Source organism: Cricetulus griseus, chromosome 10 (assembly GCF_003668045.3).
Source record: "Cricetulus griseus strain 17A/GY chromosome 10, alternate assembly CriGri-PICRH-1.0, whole genome shotgun sequence".
Classification (NCBI taxonomy): Eukaryota; Metazoa; Chordata; class Mammalia; order Rodentia; family Cricetidae; genus Cricetulus; species Cricetulus griseus.
In genome coordinates this window covers 12,669,980-12,683,248 of record NC_048603.1, presented here as the reverse complement: position 1 = coordinate 12,683,248, position 13,269 = coordinate 12,669,980, and the positions used below count along the sequence as shown (strand labels likewise).

The window sequence follows — 13,269 nt, the reverse complement described above, 5'->3', positions numbered from 1 at the left end:
AAGTGGTGGCCTTTTAATATACTAATTGTATTTTGAATTGTATTTTTACACATGGAATTGCATTTTGGACATGAAAATATTTTAATTTGTTTTCTTGGAGTATGGTTTAATGCAGGATCTTTGCTTTACCACAAACTGTGTTTTCCTTGAGGTGGTGGTGCCTGAAATGTTATTATTTTAATTTTATCTGGCTTGTATATAAATGTTTAATTAGAGTGAAAAAAAAACCCAAAAACAAAAACCCAGGGGTACCTGTTCTTTCATTCTAATGAGACATGCTTCCCTTCAGTGTTTTTCTCTTCTTTTGGGTCAGTGTCTCGAGTACCACAGGCTGGTCTTAAATTCCCTATGCAGTTGAATATGGGATTAAACCCAGGGCTTTGTACATGTTGGGCGAGCACTCCTTCAGCTGAGCTACGTCCCCAACTTGTCAAAAATATTCTGTACAGGAAGTTTTAAAGGAAATTTCATGGTGTTTATAATTAGAACGAGTAGGCTAAGGATGAAATTCTAGGTTTTAGAACAATGTCTATGCTAAATATGTAACTATCTGTAATTATGAACAATCTTTAGAATGTTTAAAATCCCCACACCATATTTTTTTTTTTTACCATCTATTCCTGAACTCTACTTTTTTGTGTTCTTCTGTGGCACACCTCAATTCCAAGATGAAATGTGGCAACTGTTAAGAGTAGGACATGCTGCATCTTCTAGGGAAACGGAACAGCTTGTTCTAAGAACTGTTTACACCAAATGTAAATCCGAAGATGAAAATACATTTGGGGCTTGAAGCAATGTGTGCTTTAAAGAATATTATCACATGTCCCATGAAGCACACGCAGTGAAGGAAATGTCTGTGTACTCTTCACCACTGGGAATGTCACAAACGCGGAGCAATAGTTCTACCAAATGAGGTGCCACGGTTTGATCGTATAATGAGCTGTTATCTAGAATTCTCTACCTTGTGCACAGATCTTATAATTGTTCTACTGTTTCTTTGATTCCTTTTCTATAACAATAAATTACTGCAGATTTAGTGGGTTAAGCCTTTATTTATTGCCTTGCAGTTTTATAATCAGAAGCCCAGTTGTACGGAGCTGGATTCCTAGGGCTGAACTCAAAGTATGGATTGGCCGTCTGAGAGCTGCTAGGAAGAGTTTATTTCTAACTTCCTTTCGACAGTTGGCAGCCTTTAGTTATTTCCAGTTGTCAAATGAAATCCTCATTTCTTTAGGAGTTGTTGGGGCAGGGCTGCTTCTTAGTGGTAGAGGTCTCTTATTTTCCTTGACTTAGGGTCCCCATCCTTCAAAGCCCTTCATGAATGGCGTGTCCAATCCTATTGCTTGGAATATTTATTTCTTCTTCTGCTACTAGCAAGAGAATATTTTGTGCTGTTCAAGGAATCCTCTGATTAAGTTGGAGTAATTCCAGTTATGTTTCATTTGATGAACTCTGGGTCAGTGGATTAATAACCTTAAAACACACGTTAAGAAAATTTCTTTCTGTTAGCAAGTTTGGTGTTTTCTTTATTTGGTGACTGCATGAAAGCAGTCGTTAGTCTTCCGTACCCGGGCAATTTTTTTTTTTTTTTTTTTTTTTATCGCTTAACTACTGCCATCATAGCTCATATTCTATTTGGTTACTTCTCAAAAGTTAGATTTTCTAGGACAGTTTTATTTGTGTATGTTTTAAGTGTATGTTTTTATGTGGGAGTGTGGACATATAAGTTGTGGTGTGTATGTGGTTGAATACGTGCGTGAGACCGACATTGCGTTTCTCCTCTGACCATTGACCATCTTATTTTCTGAGACAGTGTCTCTTGCAACCTGGAGCTCATCTATCTGGCTAAGCGAGCTGGCTTGGGAGTCCCAGGAGTCTGTGTGTCTCTGCCCATAGTGCTACATTTTCTGGTGTCCCCCCACCCAGGGCATATGTTTCTTATTGGGACGTTGGAGACCCAAACCAGGTCCTTATGCTTGCCCAGCAGACACTTGAGCTACCAAGCCTTCTCTCTAGCTCCTGCCATTTGCTTTTTTTTTAATTGAATCATTTTTTTAACACAGTATATTCTGAGCATGGTATCCCCTGCCCCAGCTCCTCCCAGATCCTTCTCTGTCACTGCTCTGGAGTTGGTGGGACCTGGGAGAGTGGAGCTGACAAATGAGGCAGACTCAAGTCTCAAGCAATAGCCGACTTTATTCAGAGCACCAGACAGTTTGGACTCTGAGGGTTAAGAACGGTCACATGAGTAAAGTTCTCAAAGTTCCAACTGTATCCAATCCTCAGGACAAGCCACATATGGCAAAACCATGCTTCCTTGGAGGCTATAAATGATAATTTAGACATTTAATTGAAGAGCAACAGCAAGAGCAAGAGATGGACAATCTGAAGTAAACTGCCACCCGCTACACATAGGCGGAGCACGAAAACACATTCCAAGAGCAATTCCATGTTCTGAAGAAACTGAGGTCCCAAGATTCTCGTCTGGTTTCTTGGAGTGTTCTCACAAGCTTTCCATCCCTGGAGTGTGTTCTGACAGTTCTCACCTCCCTACCCACCAATCCCGTGCCGTTCTTTCTCCCTTTAGGAAACAATCAGGCAAACAAACAAAAAACATGATTAAAAACAAAAAGCATGCTCTCTCTCTCTCTCTCTCTCTTTCTCTCTCCCTCTCTCTCTCTCTCTCTCTCACACACACACACACACACACACACACACACGCACACACTCTATAAAAATATGTAGTCAGAAACCATAATAAGAAAAAGACCAGTGAGACAATAATACCCAAACGAAGCAGTATGAGACAAAAAGTTTACAAAAATACCATTGAGTTCATTTTGTGTCGGCCATCCAATGCTGAGGGTGGAGCCCAGCCTTAAATGTGGTTCATATACCCAGGGAGGTTCCAATGGAGAAAACTGATTTCCCTCTGTAGGTCTATTGATTGCAGATAGCTTCTTGGTCAAGAATGGGAGCTTGTGTCCACCTTCCCTCTCCACACAGGTGCCCTGTGTGGTTTAACCCTGTGCAGGCCCTGTGTATGTGACTTGGGAGTGTGCCACAGTCCTGCTGTGCCTGCACCGCACTGTTTCCTTGGGGTCCTCCATCCCCTCTGACTCTTAGAATTTTCCTGTCTCTTCTTTGAACATTTCCCTGAACCCCGAGGAGATGGGTTTGCTTTTTAATTGAGACTGCTATTCATCTCCTGAAATTCTCCAGTTCCTGACTGTATGATCTGCCCTCCCAGTGCATCCTTTCATAAACGCCTTGCAAGAGAAGTACTTGTCTGTTAATTGCTACGTGCTGGTCATCTTTAGAACCGCTTCTCTGTTGCTTTTTAGTCTTATTACTATGGGTTCATTTTCCCCCTCTTTAAGTTTACTGCACGTAATTTCATGTGGAGATTCTACTTTGTGTTTCCTGTTAAGGAAGCTGATCTGCCAGAAAGGAGACACCACCTTGTCAAAATTCGATTTAGGCCTTTCTTGATAGCATATTCTCTCTCTCTCTCTCTCTCTCTCTCTCTCTCTCTCTCTCTCTCTCTCTCTGTCTTCTTTTGTCCATTGTCAGTTTTGCAATGAATATGTTTTTCTCTTTGATCTTAATGCATGACCCTTGTGGAAATCCAGCTGAATACCCAGGGGTTTTCACAAATACCTTTCTAAGTTTGCTAATGGGGCAATTTCGTAGTAGTTCACAACTTGAGAAAATATTCCCAGCTTGAAGCCCCTTTCCACTGCAGTCGCTCAGGTTCTGGCTAGACTGTGCTGTTGGGGCTCTGGAGCTTTTATGTCTTCACACTGATCCAATCTTTTTCTAATACCATTGGGCTTTTTTGGTTTAGGAAAAGAGGCGTGTGTGTGTGTGTGTGTGTGTGTGTGTGTGTCCGATGAGGCCAGGAGGGGGCATCAGATCCCTTGGAGTAGGAATTACAAGCATCCTTGATATGGTGCTGAGATCTGAACCCCAGTCAGCTGGTGGAGCAGTACGAGCTCCTGTGCCGTCATTTCTCCATCCTCCAGTGTGTTTTTAAATTTGGGAACTGCATACAGTGAGTTTGGATCATATTTACCCCACCTTCCCCGACTCTCTCAGATCCCCTGCCTTTCCCATCCAATTTGTGTCTCTTTTCTGCCTCCCCATTAAGGTCCATTGGTGGTGTCCTGATAGTCTTCGACGCTCTGCTTCTCCTGGAGTGTGGTTGGTTTATCGGGAGCTACAGTCTTGAAAGAGGACACCCTCTCCAGCCTTCACTCTCAGCTTCTCTGAGACTGCTCTTGTTCTCTCTGCCTGGGCCCCACTTCCTTATTCTTTCTCTCGCAAGTGCTCTTTATAGAGAGAAAGTGATCGGGAAAGTTCATTCCACTTACAAATCCCAGCTGTGTTGCATCTTGTCCACTCCTCAATGGCTTACTTCATAAACCTGGTATCAGCTCCTCAGAAATCTATTCTTTTGCAATAATGTGGTAGACGTTCATAGATGTACCACCTCAAACTAGAGGTAGAATACAAGTTTAATGTTTGTTTGCCTCACTCTATTATATTAACGTCTCCAATTTATGCTAATCAGACTGAGCCCAGAGTTCGTAATCCTTTTCTTTTTATAAATTCCCAGTCTATGCACCCCTGAAAAGCATGAGTTGTTTCATTTTTATAAAAAGATATTTCTCTGCTTCCTGCTTCCTTTCACACTTGACCTGTGTTGTCCTGGGATGTGGTAGTTCATTCAGCTGCTGAATAATACACTTCATACCGTTATAGCACATTTCGTCCACCTTTTACCCTTGAGTGTTTGGATTTTTTGTACAGTTTTGCTAGAATTTCTAATATGTGTCCACGAGTACACTGGGTATGCTCCTTTCCCACGTTTGGCCTTGGGTGGAGATGCTAAAGTGCTTTCCGCCTGGGTTCTGTACGTCATGCTAATTCAATGTACATGCTTTGCTCTATGGGAACGAGGTGGTCTTGCAACCAAGGCTTAATGAAGATGTTGGATGACGTAACCAGAGCAGAGGGGAGGGCCATTGTCCATTTGACTGTGGCCCATGGTAACTGGATAAATGAGCTCCAAATGGCCCTCGCCTACCAGAACTGTCTGTCTTTCCTATCAGCACATATTAACTACTGATGAGTTAGTAGGTGTTAGAGTTGATATTTTCATAATGTATGCAGTGTATTTTTTTTTTTTTACCATATTCCCCTGTTAACCTCTTTTCATTTCTCTCATGTTTCTGCTGAGCACCCTAACTCTTCCCAGCTCTTCTCATTCCTGTGTTGGTTCTTTGGGGGTGACCCTGTCTGTGCATTTTATCAGAGCTTCTTAGAGGACCCTGAATAGGGATTATTTGTAAGAACATGGATTCCTCACCAGTGTTTATACTAAACTACAGAGAATGTTTTCGTTTCTTCCAGTGGCTATAAACTGGCTACAGACACTCATTGAGGTGTGAAGTCTCAGGATCCCCGCCGCCCCACCCCCACCATGAATCTCCATGCCCACACTGCCACCACCCAGAAGGATGGTATGAAAAGTCTGGTCTTGTTCAGATCTTGTGCGTGTAAACACAACTGCTGTGGGATCAGTAACACAGCAGTCTTCCAATTGACACCACTGTTTTCCATCACTTACACTTTACCCCCTTCTGGTTCTAAGGAATTCCCTGAGCTTCCACGGTGGAGTGGTAGTGGTTGGTGTCCTGTTTATGGCAGGCGGGCATTGCGACAGTCTCCTCCTCACAACACTGTGAGTCTCTGTAGTCACGGCTACCCACCTTAAAAGGGAGCTTTTTTTCTCTGATCAAAGTTCATGTCAGCATTAATATTTGGGCATAAACAAAATTACTTAGTTGGCAATCATATGTTTGTATTATATCCATTTAGTAAAGCAATAGCTGTAGCTTTCCCACCGTGGTTTGTGACCTTCCCAGACATGGACTTTTGATCAAGCTAACAGTATTAGACGTAGGTTCCTTCCTGTGGATCTAAAATCAAAGCAGAAAGCTGTTGGTTACCCTTATTATTGATACTAAACCAGTGGTTATTATTTGAATCACTAGATAATGTAGGACATTACTGGTCCACAGCCGAATAAGACTCTGACGGCATTTCTCTCACAGAAGTCTGCCTAGCACCTTCTGGCAGAATGAGAGCTGATCAGCAGGGTGGCTGTTACCAGTCTTGGTTCCAGCTGGATTTCTCCCTGTCTCCAGCAATTGGGTCTCCTGATCTGGCTCTAGTGGGCAACCAAGTGACACGGGGCTCAGAGGACTCTCACTAATGACTTGCAGGAAGTAGTCCACCTGGCACAGGGGTGTTCATTTACTAACTAACCTAAGGCTTCTAGAGTCTTCTTTATCTACAAGCACAGCGTATTTTCATTTTACTTCTTAGTACACTAACCTATGAACCCTTTGCACATCTGTAGAATAGTTGTGGTTTTGCAGCGTGACTTGCAAAGCTGCAGTGTTTTCATGATTAAGTCTCCGCGTTGTTCAATGTTGCCTGAGGACATTCTTGATATCCGTGGTAATAAGAAATTAGAAACTCGGAGCCCTTCTAGATCCTTACTGCTGCTATTGGCAATTATTTTGTTTATTTATTTCTAATTAATTAGTTACTATAACTCCTCCCTCCCACCCACCTCTAACAGGAAATGAATTCCCTTTTTACTTTCATCTCAAGAAATAATAAATGCTCAATTGATAAACTTCATTTCCATATTTATTGCTGATTTCTTTCTTAATAACTGTTACATAAGAGGTTGCTTTATCCATCACCCCTTTTCTTTGAATCTTTGTTCTTAAACAGTCTGAAATTTAGATGTGATGACGTTGTCTCTTGTAAATATCCACGTCAGCAATGAGATTCAATGTAACAATTCCAGTCTTCACAGCCTGATGGCGCTCTTTACAACAGCCTCTAGCTGCAGAAGTGCAGGGGAGTCTTGTTAGCCAACCAGCCAGACATCTTTCTCTCTACACTCTCAGATGCTTCTGGTGCTCAGGGAGTCTCTTAGCATCTGTTTAAAACTCTCACACTGCGTCCATCTAACTTGTTTGAATCCTATTTGTGGTTACACTAGATTACACATCTGTAGACATTTGAGGATTGACATTAAGAAATAGCTTTCTGTCTTATCTGGTACTAACATTAATTCTAGTGCATCTATAATCAAAGTGAAAAATAGAAATAGACAAACATAGGTGGTCAGGGTGTTTAAAGGAGTAGAGCATGATAGGTTTTCTGTACCCTGATAATAGGTTTCTCTGCCAACACAGTAAGCCAGATCAAGCCGAATTTAAAAAGTAAAAGAACAGGTTTATTTGAGTAAAGCTACTCCCAGGTGAGTTCTCCAGCCCCAGAGATCAAGGTAGGAGAAGTCACATTCGGGAACTAAAGCAGGGAGCTTCTGTAGCCTGTAGCCAGGGGGTGATGATGTGTCCACCACAAGTGTGGTCAAAAGCGGAAATGCTTGGGCCAGGACTTGGGCCGCTGGCCACTTCAGGGGAGGAGCCACCGTAGCAGCCTAGAATGCAGAACCGGGCTTTTTGCTGCTTCCCTTCCTTTGTTCAGAGATTCTCTGGGTGTGCAGGGTTTGGGGAGGGGGACAGAGAGAGGAGAGAGAGAGACAGAGAGAGCGAAAGAGAGAGAGACAGACAGAGACAGACACAGAGACAGAGGAGAGAATGGGGCTTTCCGGATCATGCAGGGGCGAGCTGGAGGTTTCAACCAACCAGAGTATAACTTTACCTCATATGAGTTGGTAAACTCTGAGCAAAATTCTGTTTTTTAATTGTTTATATTACACTTCTCAGTGATTTGGTATTAGAGTAATACTCTCTGACCTGTTCTAAATCATTTGATAAAAATTTATAGAAAACTGTAATAAATTAAAAGCAAATGGTTTGGATTTTGTGATTTTTAAACGTAACTAGCAAATAATATGAATATGAATTTTGTAAAGCCTAAATGAATGGGAAAGTGTAACATACCTACAACATGGCCTGAAAAGAAACTAATTAAATCATAACAAATAAATAATAATTTATTATAATCAGTATTTATTTTAGATATGATGATGATGATGTCATCTTATAGTCTCCAGAGTTTTCTCCAAAAAATTATCTGATATCTAGTGACTAGGTCAAAATACACATAATATATTAGTTTTCTAAAACTAAACCGCCAAATTGTTTCCCTGAGTCTAATTTAAATAGACTTTCACCATAAATACATAAAATTGCCTTCCATCATTGACATTGACTACCTTTATTTTGTGCTAATTTTAATTTTATTGATTCTTAAAATAAGTTCTAAACATGTTTTTAAGGAATGCACTCATCTGTGTCTGTAGCTGCCTTAGAAAAGTACTGTCAACTGGGGGCTCAGGAAGAGAATTTCTGGGGGATTTCAGTCCCAGACTAAGGTTTTTCTTGTTCTTCAGCTGAGAGAGATGGCCGCCTTCTTCCTGTGTCGACCTGAGGGTGGTCTCTGCGTGGACATGTGCTTGGTCTGTGTGTATCAATCTATTCGAGCAAGCATACTAGTCACTGTCCAGGACCCATCCTACGGCATGTTTCAACCAGTTACCTGTTTTCAGGCTTCCATCTGAAAAAGAAGCATTTTTAGATAATGGGAGGATTCAATGTACACGTTTTGGTTGGACATAATTCAGATCATTTATCACTTAGTTGCCAATCAAGGATAAATCAATGCATTTTCTTCTTTCCCGTGGAATTCAGTGCTGCTGTTTCTGAGTCTGCTTTTAACAGCATCTTAATATAATTCTATTGTTTTTTATTTTGAAAATATAATTTATTTTTCAATGAAACAGTGAATGGTTTCAGTACTTTTAAAAGGAAACAGTAATATTTTCTGGGAATGTGTCTATACTTTTCCCTCTTGTTTGTACATGGTTAGGCATAAAATTTTAAATCACAGTTATTTTCCTCAAAGCTCTGTTAGGACCTAAATAAGTATTTCTTCATCTAAAGGCAAACTATCTAAAGGCAAACTATGCCTGAAATAGTGAAAATATTTTTGTCTATAATATTTTTCATAATGATAGGAAAATCTGCTTTATTACTTACTTTATAGCAATGAGTTCTTTCATATAATATTATGACATGCTATCATCATTTGACTTGCTTTATAATTTGATAAAATAACATGAAAATTTATGATTGTTGGAATTAAAGAAATTATTTTGAGTTTTCATCTTCTGTTTAAGACACCCTGTTTATATGCATTTGGTTACTCTAGAAAGGACCAGTATCTGCAGAAGACACAGAGACCAAGCTTTTAGCACAAAGGAGATTTACTTTCCCCAGAGGGACAAAGGGCAGGGAATAAAAACCAGGAGATAGAGAATGAGGGAAAAGGGGAAGGGGTATTAGCTCAGTAGGGACAAAGGAATGCTTTTGGATAGAGAGGAGATAGACAGGGCCCATAGTCCATGACAGATTATAAAGGGAAAACGGGAAACCCAGTGTTAGGATGAAGGCCAATTCATTTTGATTGGACAGATTAGTTAGAGCAGCCAAAAGGGCGCTTTTGATTGCTGGACTTGAATATTTTGATAGCTGGACCTTAGTAGTCAGTCTTAGGGGGAAAGGAAGGAACTGACCTTGGTGGTTACCTTTAGAAAGTAATCTAATTTTTAGCAAGAAAGAGAGAATAGGGGAAGAGCAAAGCCTGCAGAGCCATGTTTGTGATGTTCCGGCCTGGTAAGGCCTTCATCTTCCACTGCTTTTCCTACAAGCCTGGTGCATATTTAGTAGGCCTAGCGTCCTCTAGGCCATGGCATTTTGAAAAAGAAAGAAAAAAGAAAAAGATGTTCTGGTCAACTCCGTATTTTATTGAAGGGATCAAGAGATTAATTTCAGCTATCTTCAGATTGAACTGTGAGTCTCAGATCTGGTTTATCGCTTCTGAGACTTCATTTCACATTTAATTAAATTTGCATCTACTCTAATTGAGAGTGTGTCTACACTGTCATCCTTTAATGTCTTTGGATGTTTGTGCCTATTAGATCTAGTATTCAGTCCTCATAATGTGCGTATCCTAACGTTTCTTTAGTTTATAGCTAACTGGATACTCAGATGGACAGGTAAAGCAGCAACTGCATGTAGAACCTGGCTCTCTCGGCATCACATGCTCTTTCTGGCTATTTGTTAACACCCTACTTTGTTCAGATTTTTACAGCTGGGTATGGGGTTGTCACTTTTACCCGAAGTGACTGATTCCAGTCTTCTGTTATATGTCTGTCTGTCTGTCTGTCTGTCTGTCTGTCTATCTATCATCTATCTGTCTATCTCTCATCTGTCTGTCTGTCTATCATCTATCTGCCTATCTGTCTGTCTGTCTATCATCTATCTGTCTGTCTATCTATTTGTCTATCTTTTATCTTCCAACTAGCCATGCATTCTCTGTCGTCTCTTGCTCAGAAATACCATATTTTCTTGGTGATTTTTTTCATAAATCTAGGGTTAGAATCCCCCTCTACTCCAGCATTGCTCTCTTCTTTCTTACTGACCCGCCTTGGTTTTAACTATGTCTTTGCAGCCTCAGCTGTTCGGAAGTTTTACCCATCAGTCCCAGGGCGTCCCAATTTCATAATATCGTCTTTTATCCTTAGCGAGGGTTCACAGCTTTCTGTCTACTCTCTGTTACGCTCAGTGTCCCCTCCCTAGGGTATTTGTACCATCTTCATTAATGAAATGCCCCCAGAACAGTCTTAGGAATATAGTCACACCATTGCATTTTCCAGTCTTAAATGGTAGAATCGTTCTAACATAAACCCTTTTCATCTTTTGATTCTCCTCTCTCTACAATCTTCCAGAGCAGCGATGGCATAACATCACTGTTTAAGCTGCCATGGGTTATTCCTAACGACCCTTATGAGAACGCTAAACTGTATCTCATGGGCAATAAATTACTAGGTAGCCCTTACCCAGGTCATTTAGGATCCAGGCAGACAGCATCCTTTAGGATCTGCTGGTAGATAAGATCAGATCCTCTACTGATTATCAAGAGTCAAGGAAGGTGCATATGAGTGGATAAGGCAATGGATGGGATCAGGATGCCTCATGTCAAACCTACAAACAATCAATTAAAGAAATACTCCTGGATTCGGTGCAGAATGATACCAGACATTAAAAAATGACCAATGCCAAAAAACCCCAAATGAAAGGAAACCAAACCAAACCAAACCAAACCAAACCAAACCAAACCAAACCAAACCAAACCAAGAGGTGCTCGAAATTCACCACTAGGAGTAGCTGCCCCCACTGATAGATTTAGGGGAGTTTATCTCAATACCAATGTCATGTTTGGTTACAGCTCTAACAGGATCCTGACTTTGGCATTGGTTTGCCTTATCTGAAAATTTAGTTTTATTTTTAATTCTTTCACTCACTTAATTAAAGTCTGCTTGGTCTGTAGCTCTGTTCTCCCTCTGTCTGACTTGAAGGAGAAAGGCCCTTTAGTCAAGGTCAGAGAGACCATTGACAGTCAGACTTTGTGCTTTGTTGGTGATGGATCCTTCTAAATTTGTCATTTAAGAAGTTTTCAGTGTATCTATTTGACATTCATCAGCTGCCATCCAGTTCTGGTTTTTATAATTCTGATTTTTCCCATAACCCTGAAATGAAGGAGATACTGAATAACACATTACATGTGCTTTTACGTATAACGCGATTTATTGACAAAACCCTTAGGGAAGTGTATTAACTACTTTCTCTGTTGCAGTGATGAAACAATCTGAAAAGGCAACTTAAAGCAGACAGGGTTTATTTTGGCTTCAGGGATGTCCTAGCGGTAGGAGTCGGGGCAGCTAATCACTTCTCATCCATTGTTACATTGTCTGGAGACAGAGTGTTACACAGGGTACTGTCTTCCTCCAACAGTTCTCCTCCTCCCTCTACAGTTCCCTAAGGGTTAGTGGGAGTCTTCTCTCTTCAGTTAGCCTAATCTGGGTAATCCCCCAGAGGTCTGTGCCCTGGTGGTTGTCAAGTTGGCAATTCTAGCAACCGCAGGACACGATGGGAGGGTAGGGAAGGGGGAAGAGCTCAGGAAACCTTTGGTCTCAGGTACAGACTTACTCTGACAGAGCCTGGCTAAGTGTGTGGGGGGAGACATTTGTCTTGAGTGTAGTACAAGACAGCGTTTTCTCTTGGGAAGCAAGGGTTTTAAAATCTGCTATTGCCGTATCTGAGGACCCCAAGGCTCTATATTGTCCCTGGGGAGGGAATGGAAGTTGTACTTAGAGGTGAAGGAAGTTTTTTTATATTATTTTCATTCCCGTTACTGGGAAGAAAGTGCTTACAGAAGCTGGGGGAAGAATTCATAAGCCAGACAGTCTGAACAGCACACCAGCAGTGTCGATGAGAAAGAGAGCAAGTTGTGTTCTCCTTGGAATAAAAACGCTTAACTATCAGCGAATTTTAGTGGAACAAGACTGATAATACCTAAAAGTTATTATTGTATGTGCATAGTGCGTGTGTGTGTGTGTGTGTGTGTGTGTGTGTGTGTGTGTGTGTGTGTATGGGTGCCACAAGAGTGTGATTGTGTGGGTGGGGTTGGTTCTCTTCTCACCTTTACATGGTTCGGGGACTGAGCTGAGGTCTGTAGGTTTGTGTAGCAGGCACCCCCACTTCTTGAGCTGTCTCACTGGCCCCAGGATGAGAAATCTTAATATAGCAGAAAAATGAGCTCTTTTGTCTAGAGAGGTAGGGACAGGCATATTTCACTGATTAGTCTGTGATAAAAAATATCTTAATGTATTTGCAAAGAACTTTATTAAACTAGATTAATTTAGGAAAACTTACTGAATGGGTTCCACACTGGAAAGAACATTCACTTAATATTTGTAAATTTGGAATATATTATTTAGCAAAGTATTAACATTTTCACTCACTTTTATTTAATTCCAAGAATTGCTTCTTAGAGTTGGAAATAACTTTTGTCATGTAATACTTACTGTTCTAATGCAGTTACTTAATTTCATATGATGGCAAACACGATGGAAAAATTTCTAAGATTGTAACTAAATTTATCTCCAGGAAAGACTATGAAATGGTGTTCTACTTTTATGAAAAACAACTTTATGAAACAGGCATTTAGCTTCAAAATATAGCATGTACTTTGTATTGCTGTTAACAGTCAAGCGCGCTCACTCTAGTCCACTCATGGAAGTCCTGACAGCTCAGTAGGTTCCCACTGTCTGTGCTCTATTTGGAGTCCAGTTTCAGAGATGCTAAGCACCCT

At 40.9% G+C, this 13,269-nt stretch overlaps 1 protein-coding gene across 19 annotated transcripts in view; it reads left to right on the top strand.

Annotated features, from left to right (window-relative positions):
• LOC100752044 (regulating synaptic membrane exocytosis protein 2) overlaps window positions 1–13,269 on the top strand; it is a 390,889-nt gene that overhangs the window by 144,416 nt on the left and 233,204 nt on the right. The gene's annotated exons all lie outside the window — the stretch shown is intronic.